We start from the raw sequence: 23,380 nt of genomic DNA, 5'->3' as shown, positions 1-23,380 counted from the left end.
GGGCAATACCACACCTTAATGTATTCACTGTAAAAGAAAAAGTATGTATCATCTTACTGTAAAATAAAGTGGAGAAAACACAAATAAGACTTTTTTCCACACAGGTTTAATCGGCTATTTCCTGATATTCTTCAATGCGTTCTGATATTGACTGGTAATTGTGTTTGATACTTTCTTAGACTATTTCTGCCTCTGGCTGATGTGTATTTTCTTTCCAAACTCCACCAGAGCCTATGATTACACAGCATCCTATCTGTGGAAAACGGCAGTGCAGGGATAGGGAAGAAAACTATAGGCATCCAAAGGAGCCCGGCTAGCTCAGTCGGTAGAGCATGAGACTCTTAATCTCAGGGTCGTGGGTTCGAGCCCCACGTTGGGCGAAAACAACTAAAATTTTAGTGCTTTTTGACCAAAAAAATAGAAATTGAAAGTCTCTTTACAATATTTGCAATATTTTCATTGTTAACATGCAATATATGAATGCATGTCTGGATGCATGTCTTGACCAAAAAAATAGAAATTGAAAGTCTCTTTACAATATTTGCAATATTTTCATTGTTAACATGCAATATATGAATGCATGTCTGGATGATGTGTAATGGGGCAATACCATACCTTAATGTATTCACTGTAAAAGAAAAAGTATGTATCATCTTATTATAAAATAAAGTGGAGAAAACACAAATAAGACATTTTTTCACACAGGTTCAGTCAGCTATTTCCTGATATTCTTCAAAGCGTTCTGATATTGACTGGTAATTGTGTTTGATACTTTCTTAGACTATTTCTGCCTCTGGCTGATGTGTATTTTCTTTCCAAACTCCACCAGAGCCTATGATTGCACAGCATCCTATCTGTGGAAACCGGCAGTGCAGGGATAGGGAAGAAAACTATAGGCATCCAAAGGAGCCCAGCTAGCTCAGTTGGTAGAGCATGAGACTCTTAATCTCAGGGTCGTGGGTTCGAGCCCCACGTTGGGCGAAAACAACTAAAATTTTAGTGCTTTTTGACCAAAAAAATAGAAATTGAAAGTCTCTTCACAATATTTGCAATATTTTCATTGTTAACATGCAATGTATGAATGCATGTCTGGATGATGTGTAATGGGGCAATACCATACCATAATGTATTCACTGTAAAAGAAAAAGTATGCATCATCTTACTATAAAATAAAGTGGAGAAAACACAAATAAGACTTTTTTCCACACAGGTTTAATCGGCTATTTCCTGATATTCTTCAATGCGTTCTGATATTGACTGGTAATTGTGTTTGATACTTTCTTAGACTATTTCTGCCTCTGGCTGATGTGTATTTTCTTTCCAAACTCCACCAGAGCCTATGATTACACAGCATCATATCTGTGGAAAGCGGCAGTGCAGGGATAGGGAAGAAAACTACAGGCGTCCAAAGGAGCCCGGCTAGCTCAGTAGGTAGAGCATGAGACTCTTAATCTCAGGGTCGTGGGTTCGAGCCCCACGTTGGGCGAAAACAACTAAAATTTTAGTGCTTTTTGACCAAAAAAATAGAAATTGAAAGTCTCTTTACAATATTTGCAATATTTTCATTGTTAACATGCAATATATGAATGCATGTCTGGATGCATGTCTTGACCAAAAAAATAGAAATTGAAAGTCTCTTTACAATATTTGCAATATTTTCATTGTTAACATGCAATGTATGAATGCATGTCTGGATGATGTGTAATGGGGCAATACCATACCTTAATGTATTCACTGTAAAAGAAAAAGTATGCATCATCTTACTATAAAATAAAGTGGAGAAAACACAAATAAGACTTTTTTCCACACAGTTTAATCGGCTATTTCCTGATATTCTTCAATGCGTTCTGATATTGACTGGTAATTGTGTTTGATACTTTCTTAGACTATTTCTGCCTCTGGCTGATGTGTATTTTCTTTCCAAACTCCACCAGAGCCTATGATTACACAGCATCCTATCTGTGGAAAACGGCAGTGCAGGGATAGGGAAGAAAACTATAGGCATCCAAAGGAGCCCGGCTAGCTCAGTCGGTAGAGCATGAGACTCTTAATCTCAGGGTCGTGGGTTCGAGCCCCACGTTGGGCGAAAACAACTAAAATTTTAGTGCTTTTTGACCAAAAAAATAGAAATTGAAAGTCTCTTTACAATATTTGCAATATTTTCATTGTTAACATGCAATATATGAATGCATGTCTGGATGATGTGTAATGGGGCAATACCATACCTTAATGTATTCACTGTAAAAGAAAAAGTATGTATCATCTTATTATAAAATAAAGTGGAGAAAACACAAATAAGACATTTTTTCACACAGGTTCAGTCAGCTATTTCCTGATATTCTTCAAAGCGTTCTGATATTGACTGGTAATTGTGTTTGATACTTTCTTAGACTATTTCTGCCTCTGGCTGATGTGTATTTTCTTTCCAAACTCCACCAGAGCCTATGATTGCACAGCATCCTATCTGTGGAAACCGGCAGTGCAGGGATAGGGAAGAAAACTATAGGCATCCAAAGGAGCCCAGCTAGCTCAGTTGGTAGAGCATGAGACTCTTAATCTCAGGGTCGTGGGTTCGAGCCCCACGTTGGGCGAAAACAACTAAAATTTTAGTGCTTTTTGACCAAAAAAATAGAAATTGAAAGTCTCTTTACAATATTTGCAATATTTTCATTGTTAACATGCAATATATGAATGCATGTCTGGATGATGTGTAATGGGGCAATACCATACCTTAATGTATTCACTGTAAAAGAAAAAGTATGCATCATCTTACTATAAAATAAAGTGGAGAAAACACAAATAAGACTTTTTTCCACACAGGTTTAATAGGCTATTTCCTGATATTCTTCAATGCGTTCTGATATTTACTGGTAATTGTGTTTGATACTTTCTTAGACTATTTCTGCCTCTGGCTGATGTGTATTTTCTTTCCAAACTCCACCAGAGCCTATGATTACACAGCATCCTATCTGTGGAAAACGGCAGTGCAGGGATAGGGAAGAAAACTATAGACATCCAAAGGAGCCCGGCTAGCTCAGTCGGTAGAGCATGAGACTCTTAATCTCAGGGTCGTGGGTTCGAGCCCCACATTGGGTGAAAACAACTAAACTTTTAGTGCTTTTTGACCAAAAAAATAGAAATTGAAAGTCTCTTTACAATATTTGCAATATTTTGATTGTTAACATGCAATATATGAATGCATGTCTGGATGATGTGTAATGGGGCAATACCACACCTTAATGTATTCACTGTAAAAGAAAAAGTATGTATCATCTTACTGTAAAATAAAGTGGAGAAAACACAAATAAGACTTTTTTCCACACAGGTTTAATCGGCTATTTCCTGATATTCTTCAATGCGTTCTGATATTGACTGGTAATTGTGTTTGATACTTTCTTAGACTATTTCTGCCTCTGGCTGATGTGTATTTTCTTTCCAAACTCCACCAGAGCCTATGATTACACAGCATCCTATCTGTGGAAAACGGCAGTGCAGGGATAGGGAAGAAAACTATAGGCATCCAAAAGAGCCCGGCTAGCTCAGTCGGTAGAGCATGAGACTCTTAATCTCAGGGTCGTGGGTTCGAGCCCCACGTTGGGCGAAAACAACTAAAATTTTAGTGCTTTTTGACCAAAAAAATAGAAATTGAAAGTCTCTTTACAATATTTGCAATATTTTGATTGTTAACATGCAATATATGAATGCATGTCTGGATGATGTGTAATGGGGCAATACCACACCTTAATGTATTCACTGTAAAAGAAAAAGTATGTATCATCTTACTGTAAAATAAAGTGGAGAAAACACAAATAAGACTTTTTTCCACACAGGTTTAATCGGCTATTTCCTGATATTCTTCAATGCGTTCTGATATTGACTGGTAATTGTGTTTGATACTTTCTTAGACTATTTCTGCCTCTGGCTGATGTGTATTTTCTTTCCAAACTCCACCAGAGCCTATGATTACACAGCATCATATCTGTGGAAAGCGGCAGTGCAGGGATAGGGAAGAAAACTATAGGCATGCAAAGGAGCCCGGCTAGCTCAGTCGGTAGAGCATGAGACTCTTAATCTCAGGGTCGTGGGTTCGAGCCCCACGTTGGGCGAAAACAACTAAAATTTTAGTGCTTTTTGACCAAAAAAATAGAAATTGAAAGTCTCTTCACAATATTTGCAATATTTTCATTGTTAACATGCAATGTATGAATGCATGTCTGGATGATGTGTAATGGGGCAATACCATACCTTAATGTATTCACTGTAAAAGAAAAAGTATGCATCATCTTACTATAAAATAAAGTGGAGAAAACACAAATAAGACTTTTTTCCACACAGGTTTAATCGGCTATTTCCTGATATTCTTCAATGCGTTCTGATATTGACTGGTAATTGTGTTTGATACTTTCTTAGACTATTTCTGCCTCTGGCTGATGTGTATTTTCTTTCCAAACTCCACCAGATCCTATGATTACACAGCATCCTATCTGTGGAAAACGGCAGTGCAGGGATAGGGAAGAAAACTACAGGCATCTAAAGGAGCCGGCTAGCTCAGTAGGTAGAGCATGAGACTCTTAATCTCAGGGTCGTGGGTTCGAGCCCCACGTTGGGCGAAAACAGCTAAAATTGTAGTGCTTTTTGACCAAAAAAATACATCCTATCTGTGGAAAACGGCAGTGCAGGGATAGGGAAGAAAACTATAGGCATCCAAAGGAGCCCGGCTAGCTCAGTCGGTAGAGCATGAGACTCTTAATCTCAGGGTCGTGGGTTCGAGCCCCACGTTGGGCGAAAACAACTGAAATTATAGTGCTTTTTGACCAAAAAAATAGAAATTGAAAGTCTCTTTACAATATTTGCAATATTTTCATTGTTAACATGCAATGTATGAATGCATGTCTGGATGATGTGTAATGGGGCAATACCATACCTTAATGTATTCACTGTAAAAGAAAAAGTATGCATCATCTTACTATAAAATAAAGTGGAGAAAACACAAATAAGACTTTTTTCCACACAGGTTTAATCGGCTATTTCCTGATATTCTTCAATGCGTTCTGATATTGACTGGTAATTGTGTTTGATACTTTCTTAGACTATTTCTGCCTCTGGCTGATGTGTATTTTCTTTCCAAACTCCACCAGAGCCTATGATTACACAGCATCATATCTGTGGAAAGTGGCAGTGCAGGGATAGGGAAGAAAACTACAGGCGTCCAAAGGAGCCTGGCTAGCTCAGTAGGTAGAGCATGAGACTCTTAATCTCAGGGTCGTGGGTTCGAGCCCCACGTTGGGCGAAAACAACTAAAATTGTAGTGCTTTTTGACCAAAAAATACATCCTATCTGTGGAAAACGGCAGTGCAGGGAAAGGGAAGAAAACTATAGGCATCCAAAGGAGCCCGGCTAGCTCAGTTGGTAGAGCATGAGACTCTTAATCTCAGGGTCGTGGGTTCGAGCCCCACGTTGGGCGAAAACAACTGAAATTATAGTGCTTTTTGACCAAAAAAATAGAAATTGAAAGTCTCTTTACAATATTTGCAATATTTTCATTGTTAACATGCAATATATGAATGCATGTCTGGATGATGTGTAATGGGGCAATACCATACCTTAATGTATTCACTGTAAAATAAAAAGTATGTATCATCTTATTATAAAATAAAGTGGAGAAAACACAAATAAGACTTTTTTTCACACAGGTTCAGTCAGCTATTTCTTTATATTCTTCAATGCGTTCTGATATTGACTGGTAATTGTGTTTGATACTTTCTTAGACTATTTCTGCCTCTGGCTGATGTGTATTTTCTTTCCAAACTCCACCAGAGCCTATGATTACACAGCATCATATCTGTGGAAAGCGGCAGTGCAGGGATAGGGAAGAAAACTACAGGCGTCCAAAGGAGCCCGGCTAGCTCAGTAGGTAGAGCATGAGACTCTTAATCTCAGGGTCGTGGGTTCGAGCCCCACGTTGGGCGAAAACAACTAAAATTGTAGTGCTTTTTGACCAAAAAAATACATCCTATCTGTGGAAAACGGCAGTGCAGGGATAGGGAAGAAAACTATAGGCATCCAAAGGAGCCCGGCTAGCTCAGTGGGTAGAGCATGAGACTCTTAATCTCAGGGTCGTGGGTTCGAGCCCCACGTTGGGCGAAAACAACTGAAATTTTAGTGCTTTTTGACCAAAAAAATAGAAATTGAAAGTCTCTTTACAATATTTGCAATATTTTCATTGTTAACATGCAATGTATGAATGCATGTCTGGATGATGTGTAATGGGGCAATACCATACCTTAATGTATTCACTGTAAAAGAAAAAGTATGCATCATCTTACTATAAAATAAAGTGGAGAAAACACAAATAAGACTTTTTTCCACACATGTTTAATCGGCTATTTCCTGATATTCTTCAATGCGTTCTGATATTGACTGGTAATTGTGTTTGATACTTTCTTAGACTATTTCTGCCTCTGGCTGATATGTATTTTCTTTCCAAACTCCACCAGAGCCTATGATTACACAGCATCCTATCTGTGGAAAACGGCAGTGCAGGGATAGGGAAGAAAACTATAGGCATCCAAAGGAGCCCGGCTAGCTCAGTCGGTAGAGCATGAGACTCTTAATCTCAGGGTCGTGGGTTCGAGCCCCACGTTGGGCGAAAACAACTAAAATTTTAGTGCTTTTTGACCAAAAAAATAGAAATTGAAAGTCTCTTTACAATATTTGCAATATTTTCATTGTTAACATGCAATATATGAATGCATGTCTGGATGCATGTCTTGACCAAAAAAATAGAAATTGAAAGTCTCTTTACAATATTTGCAATATTTTCATTGTTAACATGCAATGTATGAATGCATGTCTGGATGATGTGTAATGGGGCAATACCATACCTTAATGTATTCACTGTAAAAGAAAAAGTATGCATCATCTTACTAATAAATAAAGTGGAGAAAACACAAATAAGACTTTTTTCCACACAGTTTAATCGGCTATTTCCTGATATTCTTCAATGCGTTCTGATATTGACTGGTAATTGTGTTTGATACTTTCTTAGACTATTTCTGCCTCTGGCTGATGTGTATTTTCTTTCCAAACTCCACCAGAGCCTATGATTACACAGCATCCTATCTGTGGAAAGCGGCAGTGCAGGGATAGGGAAGAAAACTATAGGCATTCAAAGGAGCCTGGCTAGTTCAGTTGGTAGAGCATGAGACTCTTAATCTCAGGGTCGTGGGTTCGAGCCCCACGTTGGGCAAAAACAACTAAAATTGTAGTGCTTTTTGACCAAAAAAATAGAAATTGAAAGTCTCTTTACAATATTTGCAATATTTTCATTGTTAACATGCAATATATGAATGCATGTCTGGATGATGTGTAATGGGGCAATACCATACCTTAATGTATTCACTGTAAAATAAAAAGTATGTATCATCTTATTATAAAATAAAGTGGAGAAAACACAAATAAGACTTTTTTTCACACAGGTTCAGTCAGCTATTTCTTTATATTCTTCAAAGCGTTCTGATATTGACTGGTAATTGTGTTTGATACTTTCTTAGACTATTTCTGCCTCTGGCTGATGTGTATTTTCTTTCCAAACTCCACCAGAGCCTATGATTACACAGCATCCTATCTGTGGAAACCGGCAGTGCAGGGATAGGGAAGAAAACTATAGGCATGCAAAGGAGCCCGGCTAGCTCAGTCGGTAGAACATGAGACTCTTAATCTCAGGGTCGTGGGTTCGAGCCCCACGTTGGGCGAAAACAACTAAACTTTTAGTGCTTTTTGACCAAAAAAATAGAAATTGAAAGTCTCTTCACAATATTTGCAATATTTTCATTGTTAACATGCAATGTATGAATGCATGTCTGGATGATGTGTAATGGGGCAATACCATACCTTAATGTATTCACTGTAAAAGAAAAAGTATGCATCATCTTACTATAAAATAAAGTGGAGAAAACACAAATAAGACTTTTTTCCACACAGGTTTAATCGGCTATTTCCTGATATTCTTCAATGCGTTCTGATATTGACTGGTAATTGTGTTTGATACTTTCTTAGACTATTTCTGCCTCTGGCTGATGTGTATTTTCTTTCCAAACTCCACCAGTGCCTATGATTACACAGCATCATATCTGTGGAAAGCGGCAGTGCAGGGATAGGGAAGAAAACTACAGGCATCTAAAGGAGCCCGGCTAGCTCAGTAGGTAGAGCATGAAACTCTTAATCTCAGGGTCGTGGGTTCGAGCCCCACGTTGGGCGAAAACAACTAAAATTTTAGTGCTTTTTGACCAAAAAAATACATCCTATCTGTGGAAAACGGCAGTGCAGGGATAGGGAAGAAAACTATAGGCATCCAAAGGAGCCCGGCTAGCTCAGTCGGTAGAGCATGAGACTCTTAATCTCAGGGTCGTGGGTTCGAGCCCCACGTTGGCGAAAACAACTAAAATTTTAGTGCTTTTTGACCAAAAAAATAGAAATTGAAAGTCTCTTTACAATATTTGCAATATTTTGATTGTTAACATGCAATATATGAATGCATGTCTGGATGATGTGTAATGGGGCAATACCACACCTTAATGTATTCACTGTAAAAGAAAAAGTATGTATCATCTTACTGTAAAATAAAGTGGAGAAAACACAAATAAGACTTTTTTCCACACAGGTTTAATCGGCTATTTCCTGATATTCTTCAATGCGTTCTGATATTGACTGGTAATTGTGTTTGATACTTTCTTAGACTATTTCTGCCTCTGGCTGATGTGTATTTTCTTTCCAAACTCCACCAGAGCCTATGATTACACAGCATCCTATCTGTGGAAAACGGCAGTGCAGGGATAGGGAAGAAAACTAAAGGCATCCAAAGGAGCCCGGCTAGCTCAGTCGGTAGAGCATGAGACTCTTAATCTCAGGGTCGTGGGTTCGAGCCCCACGTTGGGCGAAAACAACTAAAATTTTAGTGCTTTTTGACCAAAAAAATAGAAATTGAAAGTCTCTTTACAATATTTGCAATATTTTCATTGTTAACATGCAATATATGAATGCATGTCTGGATGCATGTCTTGACCAAAAAAATAGAAATTGAAAGTCTCTTTACAATATTTGCAATATTTTCATTGTTAACATGCAATGTATGAATGCATGTCTGGATGATGTGTAATGGGGCAATACCATACCTTAATGTATTCACTGTAAAAGAAAAAGTATGCATCATCTTACTAATAAATAAAGTGGAGAAAACACAAATAAGACTTTTTTCCACACAGTTTAATCGGCTATTTCCTGATATTCTTCAATGCGTTCTGATATTGACTGGTAATTGTGTTTGATACTTTCTTAGACTATTTCTGCCTCTGGCTGATGTGTATTTTCTTTCCAAACTCCACCAGAGCCTATGATTACACAGCATCCTATCTGTGGAAAGCGGCAGTGCAGGGATAGGGAAGAAAACTATAGGCATTCAAAGGAGCCTGGCTAGTTCAGTTGGTAGAGCATGAGACTCTTAATCTCAGGGTCGTGGGTTCGAGCCCCACGTTGGGCAAAAACAACTAAAATTGTAGTGCTTTTTGACCAAAAAAATAGAAATTGAAAGTCTCTTTACAATATTTGCAATATTTTCATTGTTAACATGCAATATATGAATGCATGTCTGGATGATGTGTAATGGGGCAATACCATACCTTAATGTATTCACTGTAAAATAAAAAGTATGTATCATCTTATTATAAAATAAAGTGGAGAAAACACAAATAAGACTTTTTTTCACACAGGTTCAGTCAGCTATTTCTTTATATTCTTCAAAGCGTTCTGATATTGACTGGTAATTGTGTTTGATACTTTCTTAGACTATTTCTGCCTCTGGCTGATGTGTATTTTCTTTCCAAACTCCACCAGAGCCTATGATTACACAGCATCCTATCTGTGGAAACCGGCAGTGCAGGGATAGGGAAGAAAACTATAGGCATGCAAAGGAGCCCGGCTAGCTCAGTCGGTAGAACATGAGACTCTTAATCTCAGGGTCGTGGGTTCGAGCCCCACGTTGGGCGAAAACAACTAAACTTTTAGTGCTTTTTGACCAAAAAAATAGAAATTGAAAGTCTCTTCACAATATTTGCAATATTTTCATTGTTAACATGCAATGTATGAATGCATGTCTGGATGATGTGTAATGGGGCAATACCATACCTTAATGTATTCACTGTAAAAGAAAAAGTATGCATCATCTTACTATAAAATAAAGTGGAGAAAACACAAATAAGACTTTTTTCCACACAGGTTTAATCGGCTATTTCCTGATATTCTTCAATGCGTTCTGATATTGACTGGTAATTGTGTTTGATACTTTCTTAGACTATTTCTGCCTCTGGCTGATGTGTATTTTCTTTCCAAACTCCACCAGTGCCTATGATTACACAGCATCATATCTGTGGAAAGCGGCAGTGCAGGGATAGGGAAGAAAACTACAGGCATCTAAAGGAGCCCGGCTAGCTCAGTAGGTAGAGCATGAAACTCTTAATCTCAGGGTCGTGGGTTCGAGCCCCACGTTGGGCGAAAACAACTAAAATTTTAGTGCTTTTTGACCAAAAAAATACATCCTATCTGTGGAAAACGGCAGTGCAGGGATAGGGAAGAAAACTATAGGCATCCAAAGGAGCCCAGCTAGCTCAGTCGGTAGAGCATGAGACTCTTAATCTCAGGGTCGTGGGTTCGAGCCCCACGTTGGGCAAAAACAACTGAAATTATAGTGCTTTTTGACCAAAAAAATAGAAATTGAAAGTCTCTTTACAATATTTACAATATTTTCATTGTTAACATGCAATGTATGAATGCATGTCTGGATGATGTGTAATGGGGCAATACCATACCTTAATGTATTCACTGTAAAAGAAAAAGTATGCATCATCTTACTATAAAATAAAGTGGAGAAAACACAAATAAGACTTTTTTCCACACAGGTTTAATCGGCTATTTCCTGATATTCTTCAATGCGTTCTGATATTGACTGGTAATTGTGTTTGATACTTTCTTAGACTATTTCTGCCTCTGGCTGATGTGTATTTTCTTTCCAAACTCCACCAGATCCTATGATTACACAGCATCCTATCTGTGGAAAACGGCAGTGCAGGGATAGGGAAGAAAACTATAGGCATCCAAAGGAGCCCGGCTAGCTCAGTCGGTAGAGCATGAGACTCTTAATCTCAGGGTCGTGGGTTCGAGCCCCACGTTGGGTGAAAACAACTAAAATTTTAGTGCTTTTTGACCAAAAAAATAGAAATTGAAAGTCTCTTTACAATATTTGCAATATTTTCATTGTTAACATGCAATATATGAATGCATGTCTGGATGATGTGTAATGGGGCAATACCATACCTTAATGTATTCACTGTAAAATAAAAAGTATGTATCATCTTATTATAAAATAAAGTGGAGAAAACACAAATAAGACTTTTTTTCACACAGGTTCAGTCAGCTATTTCTTTATATTCTTCAATGCGTTCTGATATTGACTGGTAATTGTGTTTGATACTTTCTTAGACTATTTCTGCCTCTGGCTGATGTGTATTTTCTTTCCAAACTCCACCAGATCCTATGATTACACAGCATCCTATCTGTGGAAAACGGCAGTGCAGGGATAGGGAAGAAAACTACAGGCATCTAAAGGAGCCGGCTAGCTCAGTAGGTAGAGCATGAGACTCTTAATCTCAGGGTCGTGGGTTCGAGCCCCACGTTGGGCGAAAACAGCTAAAATTGTAGTGCTTTTTGACCAAAAAAATACATCCTATCTGTGGAAAACGGCAGTGCAGGGATAGGGAAGAAAACTATAGGCATCCAAAGGAGCCCGGCTAGCTCAGTCGGTAGAGCATGAGACTCTTAATCTCAGGGTCGTGGGTTCGAGCCCCACGTTGGGCGAAAACAACTGAAATTATAGTGCTTTTTGACCAAAAAAATAGAAATTGAAAGTCTCTTTACAATATTTGCAATATTTTCATTGTTAACATGCAATGTATGAATGCATGTCTGGATGATGTGTAATGGGGCAATACCATACCTTAATGTATTCACTGTAAAAGAAAAAGTATGCATCATCTTACTATAAAATAAAGTGGAGAAAACACAAATAAGACTTTTTTCCACACAGGTTTAATCGGCTATTTCCTGATATTCTTCAATGCGTTCTGATATTGACTGGTAATTGTGTTTGATACTTTCTTAGACTATTTCTGCCTCTGGCTGATGTGTATTTTCTTTCCAAACTCCACCAGAGCCTATGATTACACAGCATCATATCTGTGGAAAGCGGCAGTGCAGGGATAGGGAAGAAAACTACAGGCGTCCAAAGGAGCCCGGCTAGCTCAGTAGGTAGAGCATGAGACTCTTAATCTCAGGGTCGTGGGTTCGAGCCCCACGTTGGGCGAAAACAACTAAAATTGTAGTGCTTTTTGACCAAAAAAATACATCCTATCTGTGGAAAACGGCAGTGCAGGGATAGGGAAGAAAACTATAGGCATCCAAAGGAGCCCGGCTAGCTCAGTCGGTAGAGCATGAGACTCTTAATCTCAGGGTCGTGGGTTCGAGCCCCACGAAATTGAAAGTCTCTTTACAATATTTACAATATTTTCATTGTTAACATGCAATGTATGAATGCATGTCTGGATGATGTGTAATGGGGCAATACCATACCTTAATGTATTCACTGTAAAAGAAAAAGTATGCATCATCTTACTATAAAATAAAGTGGAGAAAACACAAATAAGACTTTTTTCCACACAGGTTTAATCGGCTATTTCCTGATATTCTTCAATGCGTTCTGATATTGACTGGTAATTGTGTTTGATACTTTCTTAGACTATTTCTGCCTCTGGCTGATGTGTATTTTCTTTCCAAACTCCACCAGATCCTATGATTACACAGCATCCTATCTGTGGAAAACGGCAGTGCAGGGATAGGGAAGAAAACTATAGGCATCCAAAGGAGCCCGGCTAGCTCAGTCGGTAGAGCATGAGACTCTTAATCTCAGGGTCGTGGGTTCGAGCCCCACGTTGGGTGAAAACAACTAAAATTTTAGTGCTTTTTGACCAAAAAAATAGAAATTGAAAGTCTCTTTACAATATTTGCAATATTTTCATTGTTAACATGCAATATATGAATGCATGTCTGGATGATGTGTAATGGGGCAATACCATACCTTAATGTATTCACTGTAAAATAAAAAGTATGTATCATCTTATTATAAAATAAAGTGGAGAAAACACAAATAAGACTTTTTTTCACACAGGTTCAGTCAGCTATTTCTTTATATTCTTCAATGCGTTCTGATATTGACTGGTAATTGTGTTTGATACTTTCTTAGACTATTTCTGCCTCTGGCTGATGTGTATTTTCTTTCCAAACTCCACCAGATCCTATGATTACACAGCATCCTATCTGTGGAAAACGGCAGTGCAGGGATAGGGAAGAAAACTACAGGCATCTAAAGGAGCCGGCTAGCTCAGTAGGTAGAGCATGAGACTCTTAATCTCAGGGTCGTGGGTTCGAGCCCCACGTTGGGCGAAAACAGCTAAAATTGTAGTGCTTTTTGACCAAAAAAATACATCCTATCTGTGGAAAACGGCAGTGCAGGGATAGGGAAGAAAACTATAGGCATCCAAAGGAGCCCGGCTAGCTCAGTCGGTAGAGCATGAGACTCTTAATCTCAGGGTCGTGGGTTCGAGCCCCACGTTGGGCGAAAACAACTGAAATTATAGTGCTTTTTGACCAAAAAAATAGAAATTGAAAGTCTCTTTACAATATTTGCAATATTTTCATTGTTAACATGCAATGTATGAATGCATGTCTGGATGATGTGTAATGGGGCAATACCATACCTTAATGTATTCACTGTAAAAGAAAAAGTATGCATCATCTTACTATAAAATAAAGTGGAGAAAACACAAATAAGACTTTTTTCCACACAGGTTTAATCGGCTATTTCCTGATATTCTTCAATGCGTTCTGATATTGACTGGTAATTGTGTTTGATACTTTCTTAGACTATTTCTGCCTCTGGCTGATGTGTATTTTCTTTCCAAACTCCACCAGAGCCTATGATTACACAGCATCATATCTGTGGAAAGCGGCAGTGCAGGGATAGGGAAGAAAACTACAGGCGTCCAAAGGAGCCCGGCTAGCTCAGTAGGTAGAGCATGAGACTCTTAATCTCAGGGTCGTGGGTTCGAGCCCCACGTTGGGCGAAAACAACTAAAATTGTAGTGCTTTTTGACCAAAAAAATACATCCTATCTGTGGAAAACGGCAGTGCAGGGATAGGGAAGAAAACTATAGGCATCCAAAGGAGCCCGGCTAGCTCAGTCGGTAGAGCATGAGACTCTTAATCTCAGGGTCGTGGGTTCGAGCCCCACGTTGGGCGTAAACAGCTAAAATTGTAGTGCTTTTTGACCAAAAAAATAGAAATTGAAAGTCTCTTTACAATATTTGCAATATTTTCATAGTTAACATGCAATATATGAATGCATGTCTGGATGATGTGTAATGGGGCAATACCATACCTTAATGTATTCACTGTAAAAGAAAAAGTATGTATCATCTTATTATAAAATAAAGTGGAGAAAACACAAATAAGACATTTTTTCACACAGGTTCAGTCAGCTATTTCCTGATATTCTTCAAAGCGTTCTGATATTGACTGGTAATTGTGTTTGATACTTTCTTAGACTATTTCTGCCTCTGGCTGATGTGTATTTTCTTTCCAAACTCCACCAGAGCCTATGATTGCACAGCATCCTATCTGTGGAAACCGGCAGTGCAGGGATAGGGAAGAAAACTATAGGCATCCAAAGGAGCCCGGCTAGCTCAGTCGGTAGAGCATGAGACTCTTAATCTCAGGGTCGTGGGTTCGAGCCCCACGTTGGGCGAAAACAACTAAAATTGTAGTGCTTTTTGACCAAAAAAATACATCCTATCTGTGGAAAACGGCAGTGCAGGGATAGGGAAGAAAACTATAGGCATCCAAAAGAGCCCGGCTAGCTCAGTCGGTAGAGCATGAGACTCTTAATCTCAGGGTCGTGGGTTCGAGCCTCACGTTGGGCGAAAACAACTAAAATTTTAGTGCTTTTTGACCAAAAAAATAGAAATTGAAAGTCTCTTTACAATATTTGCAATATTTTCATTGTTAACATGCAATATATGAATGCATGTCTGGATGATGTGTAATGGGGCAATACCATACCTTAATGTATTCACTGTAAAACAAAAAGTATGTATCATCTTATTATAAAATAAAGTGGAGAAAACACAAATAAGACTTTTTTTCACACAGGTTCAGTCAGCTATTTCTTTATATTCTTCAATGCGTTCTGATATTGACTGGTAATTGTGTTTGATACTTTCTTAGACTATTTCTGCCGCTGGCTGATGTGTATTTTCTTTCCAAACTCCACCAGATCCTATGATTACACAGCATCCTATCTGTGGAAAACGGCAGTGCAGGGATAGGGAAGAAAACTACAGGCATCTAAAGGAGCCGGCTAGCTCAGTAGGTAGAGCATGAGACTCTTAATCTCAGGGTCGTGGGTTCGAGCCCCACGTTGGGCGAAAACAGCTAAAATTGTAGTGCTTTTTGACCAAAAAAATACATCCTATCTGTGGAAAACGGCAGTGCAGGGATAGGGAAGAAAACTATAGGCATCCAAAGGAGCCCGGCTAGCTCAGTCGGTAGAGCATGAGACTCTTAATCTCAGGGTCGTGGGTTCGAGCCCCACATTGGGCGAAAACAACTGAAATTATAGTGCTTTTTGACCAAAAAAATAGAAATTGAAAGTCTCTTTACAATATTTGCAATATTTTCATTGTTAACATGCAATGTATGAATGCATGTCTGGATGATGTGTAATGGGGCAATACCATACCTTAATGTATTCACTGTAAAAGAAAAAGTATGCATCATCTTACTATAAAATAAAGTGGAGAAAACACAAATAAGACTTTTTTCCACACAGGTTTAATCGGCTATTTCCTGATATTCTTCAATGCGTTCTGATATTGACTGGTAATTGTGTTTGATACTTTCTTAGACTATTTCTGCCTCTGGCTGATGTGTATTTTCTTTCCAAACTCCACCAGAGCCTATGATTACACAGCATCATATCTGTGGAAAGCGGCAGTGCAGGGATAGGGAAGAAAACTACAGGCGTCCAAAGGAGTCCGGCTAGCTCAGTAGGTAGAGCATGAGACTCTTAATCTCAGGGTCGTGGGTTCGAGCCCCACGTTGGGCGAAAACAACTAAAATTGTAGTGCTTTTTGACCAAAAAAATACATCCTATCTGTGGAAAACGGCAGTGCAGGGATAGGGAAGAAAACTATAGGCATCCAAAGGAGCCCGGCTAGCTCAGTCGGTAGAGCATGAGACTCTTAATCTCAGGGTCGTGGGTTCGAGCCCCACGTTGGGCGTAAACAGCTAAAATTGTAGTGCTTTTTGACCAAAAAAATAGAAATTGAAAGTCTCTTTACAATATTTGCAATATTTTCATAGTTAACATGCAATATATGAATGCATGTCTGGATGATGTGTAATGGGGCAATACCATACCTTAATGTATTCACTGTAAAAGAAAAAGTATGTATCATCTTATTATAAAATAAAGTGGAGAAAACACAAATAAGACATTTTTTCACACAGGTTCAGTCAGCTATTTCCTGATATTCTTCAAAGCGTTCTGATATTGACTGGTAATTGTGTTTGATACTTTCTTAGACTATTTCTGCCTCTGGCTGATGTGTATTTTCTTTCCAAACTCCACCAGAGCCTATGATTGCACAGCATCCTATCTGTGGAAACCGGCAGTGCAGGGATAGGGAAGAAAACTATAGGCATCCAAAGGAGCCCGGCTAGCTCAGTCGGTAGAGCATGAGACTCTTAATCTCAGGGTCGTGGGTTCGAGCCCCACGTTGGGCGAAAACAACTAAAATTGTAGTGCTTTTTGACCAAAAAAATACATCCTATCTGTGGAAAACGGCAGTGCAGGGATAGGGAAGAAAACTATAGGCATCCAAAAGAGCCCGGCTAGCTCAGTCGGTAGAGCATGAGACTCTTAATCTCAGGGTCGTGGGTTCGAGCCTCACGTTGGGCGAAAACAACTAAAATTTTAGTGCTTTTTGACCAAAAAAATAGAAATTGAAAGTCTCTTTACAATATTTGCAATATTTTCATTGTTAACATGCAATATATGAATGCATGTCTGGATGATGTGTAATGGGGCAATACCATACCTTAATGTATTCACTGTAAAACAAAAAGTATGTATCATCTTATTATAAAATAAAGTGGAGAAAACACAAATAAGACTTTTTTTCACACAGGTTCAGTCAGCTATTTCTTTATATTCTTCAATGCGTTCTGATATTGACTGGTAATTGTGTTTGATACTTTCTTAGACTATTTCTGCCGCTGGCTGATGTGTATTTTCTTTCCAAACTCCACCAGATCCTATGATTACACAGCATCCTATCTGTGGAAAACGGCAGTGCAGGGATAGGGAAGAAAACTACAGGCATCTAAAGGAGCCGGCTAGCTCAGTAGGTAGAGCATGAGACTCTTAATCTCAGGGTCGTGGGTTCGAGCCCTACGTTGGGCGAAAACAGCTAAAATTGTAGTGCTTTTTGACCAAAAAAATACATCCTATCTGTGGAAAACGGCAGTGCAGGGATAGGGAAGAAAACTATAGGCATCCAAAGGAGCCCGGCTAGCTCAGTCGGTAGAGCATGAGACTCTTAATCTCAGGGTCGTGGGTTCGAGCCCCACGTTGGGCGAAAACAACTGAAATTATAGTGCTTTTTGACCAAAAAAATAGAAATTGAAAGTCTCTTTACAATATTTGCAATATTTTCATTGTTAACATGCAATGTATGAATGCATGTCTGGATGATGTGTAATGGGGCAATACCATACCTTAATGTATTCACTGTAAAAGAAAAAGTATGCATCATCTTACTATAAAATAAAGTGGAGAAAACACAAATAAGACTTTTTTCCACACAGGTTTAATCGGCTATTTCCTGATATTCTTCAATGCGTTCTGATATTGACTGGTAATTGTGTTTGATACTTTCTTAGACTATTTCTGCCTCTGGCTGATGTGTATTTTCTTTCCAAACTCCACCAGAGCCTATGATTACACAGCATCATATCTGTGGAAAGCGGCAGTGCAGGGATAGGGAAGAAAACTACAGGCGTCCAAAGGAGTCCGGCTAGCTCAGTAGGTAGAGCATGAGACTCTTAATCTCAGGGTCGTGGGTTCGAGCCCCACGTTGGGCGAAAACAACTAAAATTGTAGTGCTTTTTGACCAAAAAAATACATCCTATCTGTGGAAAACGGCAGTGCAGGGATAGGGAAGAAAACTACAGGCATCTAAAGGAGCCGGCTAGCTCAGTAGGTAGAGCATGAGACTCTTAATCTCAGGGTCGTGGGTTCGAGCCCTACGTTGGGCGAAAACAGCTAAAATTGTAGTGCTTTTTGACCAAAAAAATACATCCTATCTGTGGAAAACGGCAGTGCAGGGATAGGGAAGAAAACTATAGGCATCCAAAGGAGCCCGGCTAGCTCAGTCGGTAGAGCATGAGACTCTTAATCTCAGGGTCGTGGGTTCGAGCCCCACGTTGGGCGAAAACAACTGAAATTATAGTGCTTTTTGACCAAAAAAATAGAAATTGAAAGTCTCTTTACAATATTTGCAATATTTTCATTGTTAACATGCAATGTATGAATGCATGTCTGGATGATGTGTAATGGGGCAATACCATACCTTAATGTATTCACTGTAAAAGAAAAAGTATGCATCATCTTACTATAAAATAAAGTGGAGAAAACACAAATAAGACTTTTTTCCACACAGGTTTAATCGGCTATTTCCTGATATTCTTCAATGCGTTCTGATATTGACTGGTAATTGTGTTTGATACTTTCTTAGACTATTTCTGCCTCTGGCTGATGTGTATTTTCTTTCCAAACTCCACCAGTGCCTATGATTACACAGCATCATATCTGTGGAAAGCGGCAGTGCAGGGATAGGGAAGAAAACTACAGGCATCTAAAGGAGCCCGGCTAGCTCAGTAGGTAGAGCATGAAACTCTTAATCTCAGGGTCGTGGGTTCGAGCCCCACGTTGGGCGAAAACAACTAAAATTTTAGTGCTTTTTGACCAAAAAAATACATCCTATCTGTGGAAAACGGCAGTGCAGGGATAGGGAAGAAAACTATAGGCATCCAAAGGAGCCCAGCTAGCTCAGTCGGTAGAGCATGAGACTCTTAATCTCAGGGTCGTGGGTTCGAGCCCCACGTTGGGCAAAAACAACTGAAATTATAGTGCTTTTTGACCAAAAAAATAGAAATTGAAAGTCTCTTTACAATATTTACAATATTTTCATTGTTAACATGCAATGTATGAATGCATGTCTGGATGATGTGTAATGGGGCAATACCATACCTTAATGTATTCACTGTAAAAGAAAAAGTATGCATCATCTTACTATAAAATAAAGTGGAGAAAACACAAATAAGACTTTTTTCCACACAGGTTTAATCGGCTATTTCCTGATATTCTTCAATGCGTTCTGATATTGACTGGTAATTGTGTTTGATACTTTCTTAGACTATTTCTGCCTCTGGCTGATGTGTATTTTCTTTCCAAACTCCACCAGATCCTATGATTACACAGCATCCTATCTGTGGAAAACGGCAGTGCAGGGATAGGGAAGAAAACTATAGGCATCCAAAGGAGCCCGGCTAGCTCAGTCGGTAGAGCATGAGACTCTTAATCTCAGGGTCGTGGGTTCGAGCCCCACGTTGGGTGAAAACAACTAAAATTTTAGTGCTTTTTGACCAAAAAAATAGAAATTGAAAGTCTCTTTACAATATTTGCAATATTTTCATTGTTAACATGCAATATATGAATGCATGTCTGGATGATGTGTAATGGGGCAATACCATACCTTAATGTATTCACTGTAAAATAAAAAGTATGTATCATCTTATTATAAAATAAAGTGGAGAAAACACAAATAAGACTTTTTTTCACACAGGTTCAGTCAGCTATTTCTTTATATTCTTCAATGCGTTCTGATATTGACTGGTAATTGTGTTTGATACTTTCTTAGACTATTTCTGCCTCTGGCTGATGTGTATTTTCTTTCCAAACTCCACCAGATCCTATGATTACACAGCATCCTATCTGTGGAAAACGGCAGTGCAGGGATAGGGAAGAAAACTACAGGCATCTAAAGGAGCCGGCTAGCTCAGTAGGTAGAGCATGAGACTCTTAATCTCAGGGTCGTGGGTTCGAGCCCCACGTTGGGCGAAAACAGCTAAAATTGTAGTGCTTTTTGACCAAAAAAATACATCCTATCTGTGGAAAACGGCAGTGCAGGGATAGGGAAGAAAACTATAGGCATCCAAAGGAGCCCGGCTAGCTCAGTCGGTAGAGCATGAGACTCTTAATCTCAGGGTCGTGGGTTCGAGCCCCACGTTGGGCGAAAACAACTGAAATTATAGTGCTTTTTGACCAAAAAAATAGAAATTGAAAGTCTCTTTACAATATTTGCAATATTTTCATTGTTAACATGCAATGTATGAATGCATGTCTGGATGATGTGTAATGGGGCAATACCATACCTTAATGTATTCACTGTAAAAGAAAAAGTATGCATCATCTTACTATAAAATAAAGTGGAGAAAACACAAATAAGACTTTTTTCCACACAGGTTTAATCGGCTATTTCCTGATATTCTTCAATGCGTTCTGATATTGACTGGTAATTGTGTTTGATACTTTCTTAGACTATTTCTGCCTCTGGCTGATGTGTATTTTCTTTCCAAACTCCACCAGAGCCTATGATTACACAGCATCATATCTGTGGAAAGCGGCAGTGCAGGGATAGGGAAGAAAACTACAGGCGTCCAAAGGAGCCCGGCTAGCTCAGTAGGTAGAGCATGAGACTCTTAATCTCAGGGTCGTGGGTTCGAGCCCCACGTTGGGCGAAAACAACTAAAATTGTAGTGCTTTTTGACCAAAAAAATACATCCTATCTGTGGAAAACGGCAGTGCAGGGATAGGGAAGAAAACTATAGGCATCCAAAGGAGCCCGGCTAGCTCAGTCGGTAGAGCATGAGACTCTTAATCTCAGGGTCGTGGGTTCGAGCCCCACGAAATTGAAAGTCTCTTTACAATATTTACAATATTTTCATTGTTAACATGCAATGTATGAATGCATGTCTGGATGATGTGTAATGGGGCAATACCATACCTTAATGTATTCACTGTAAAAGAAAAAGTATGCATCATCTTACTATAAAATAAAGTGGAGAAAACACAAATAAGACTTTTTTCCACACAGGTTTAATCGGCTATTTCCTGATATTCTTCAATGCGTTCTGATATTGACTGGTAATTGTGTTTGATACTTTCTTAGACTATTTCTGCCTCTGGCTGATGTGTATTTTCTTTCCAAACTCCACCAGATCCTATGATTACACAGCATCCTATCTGTGGAAAACGGCAGTGCAGGGATAGGGAAGAAAACTATAGGCATCCAAAGGAGCCCGGCTAGCTCAGTCGGTAGAGCATGAGACTCTTAATCTCAGGGTCGTGGGTTCGAGCCCCACGTTGGGTGAAAACAACTAAAATTTTAGTGCTTTTTGACCAAAAAAATAGAAATTGAAAGTCTCTTTACAATATTTGCAATATTTTCATTGTTAACATGCAATATATGAATGCATGTCTGGATGATGTGTAATGGGGCAATACCATACCTTAATGTATTCACTGTAAAATAAAAAGTATGTATCATCTTATTATAAAATAAAGTGGAGAAAACACAAATAAGACTTTTTTTCACACAGGTTCAGTCAGCTATTTCTTTATATTCTTCAATGCGTTCTGATATTGACTGGTAATTGTGTTTGATACTTTCTTAGACTATTTCTGCCTCTGGCTGATGTGTATTTTCTTTCCAAACTCCACCAGATCCTATGATTACACAGCATCCTATCTGTGGAAAACGGCAGTGCAGGGATAGGGAAGAAAACTACAGGCATCTAAAGGAGCCGGCTAGCTCAGTAGGTAGAGCATGAGACTCTTAATCTCAGGGTCGTGGGTTCGAGCCCCACGTTGGGCGAAAACAGCTAAAATTGTAGTGCTTTTTGACCAAAAAAATACATCCTATCTGTGGAAAACGGCAGTGCAGGGATAGGGAAGAAAACTATAGGCATCCAAAGGAGCCCGGCTAGCTCAGTCGGTAGAGCATGAGACTCTTAATCTCAGGGTCGTGGGTTCGAGCCCCACGTTGGGCGAAAACAACTGAAATTATAGTGCTTTTTGACCAAAAAAATAGAAATTGAAAGTCTCTTTACAATATTTGCAATATTTTCATTGTTAACATGCAATGTATGAATGCATGTCTGGATGATGTGTAATGGGGCAATACCATACCTTAATGTATTCACTGTAAAAGAAAAAGTATGCATCATCTTACTATAAAATAAAGTGGAGAAAACACAAATAAGACTTTTTTCCACACAGGTTTAATCGGCTATTTCCTGATATTCTTCAATGCGTTCTGATATTGACTGGTAATTGTGTTTGATACTTTCTTAGACTATTTCTGCCTCTGGCTGATGTGTATTTTCTTTCCAAACTCCACCAGAGCCTATGATTACACAGCATCATATCTGTGGAAAGCGGCAGTGCAGGGATAGGGAAGAAAACTACAGGCGTCCAAAGGAGCCCGGCTAGCTCAGTAGGTAGAGCATGAGACTCTTAATCTCAGGGTCGTGGGTTCGAGCCCCACGTTGGGCGAAAACAACTAAAATTGTAGTGCTTTTTGACCAAAAAAATACATCCTATCTGTGGAAAACGGCAGTGCAGGGATAGGGAAGAAAACTATAGGCATCCAAAGGAGCCCGGCTAGCTCAGTCGGTAGAGCATGAGACTCTTAATCTCAGGGTCGTGGGTTCGAGCCCCACGTTGGGCGTAAACAGCTAAAATTGTAGTGCTTTTTGACCAAAAAAATAGAAATTGAAAGTCTCTTTACAATATTTGCAATATTTTCATAGTTAACATGCAATATATGAATGCATGTCTGGATGATGTGTAATGGGGCAATACCATACCTTAATGTATTCACTGTAAAAGAAAAAGTATGTATCATCTTATTATAAAATAAAGTGGAGAAAACACAAATAAGACATTTTTTCACACAGGTTCAGTCAGCTATTTCCTGATATTCTTCAAAGCGTTCTGATATTGACTGGTAATTGTGTTTGATACTTTCTTAGACTATTTCTGCCTCTGGCTGATGTGTATTTTCTTTCCAAACTCCACCAGAGCCTATGATTG

The 23,380-nt window shown here is 38.9% G+C and overlaps 5 non-coding genes across 5 annotated transcripts; all 5 read left to right on the top strand.

Annotated features, from left to right (window-relative positions):
• The first annotated feature begins 908 nt into the window (after nucleotides 1-908).
• TRNAK-CUU (transfer RNA lysine (anticodon CUU)) lies at nucleotides 909-981 on the top strand. The gene has a single exon. It is a non-coding gene; the product is annotated as a tRNA-Lys (tRNA).
• Nucleotides 982-2,518: 1,537 nt separating this feature from the next.
• Nucleotides 2,519-2,591, top strand: TRNAK-CUU (transfer RNA lysine (anticodon CUU)). The gene has a single exon. It is a non-coding gene; the product is annotated as a tRNA-Lys (tRNA).
• Nucleotides 2,592-5,391: 2,800 nt separating this feature from the next.
• TRNAK-CUU (transfer RNA lysine (anticodon CUU)) lies at nucleotides 5,392-5,464 on the top strand. The gene has a single exon. It is a non-coding gene; the product is annotated as a tRNA-Lys (tRNA).
• Nucleotides 5,465-10,650: 5,186 nt separating this feature from the next.
• On the top strand, nucleotides 10,651-10,723 carry TRNAK-CUU (transfer RNA lysine (anticodon CUU)). The gene has a single exon. It is a non-coding gene; the product is annotated as a tRNA-Lys (tRNA).
• Nucleotides 10,724-19,262: 8,539 nt separating this feature from the next.
• On the top strand, nucleotides 19,263-19,335 carry TRNAK-CUU (transfer RNA lysine (anticodon CUU)). Its single transcript has one exon. It is a non-coding gene; the product is annotated as a tRNA-Lys (tRNA).
• The last annotated feature ends 4,045 nt before the right edge of the window (nucleotides 19,336-23,380 follow it).

Source organism: Ambystoma mexicanum, chromosome 4q (assembly GCF_040938575.1).
Source record: "Ambystoma mexicanum isolate Mex_15411 chromosome 4q, UKY_AmexF1_1, whole genome shotgun sequence".
Taxonomy (NCBI): Eukaryota; Metazoa; Chordata; class Amphibia; order Caudata; family Ambystomatidae; genus Ambystoma; species Ambystoma mexicanum.
Note: the sequence above shows the minus strand (reverse complement) of the source record. Positions and strands in the feature narration are given on the sequence as shown.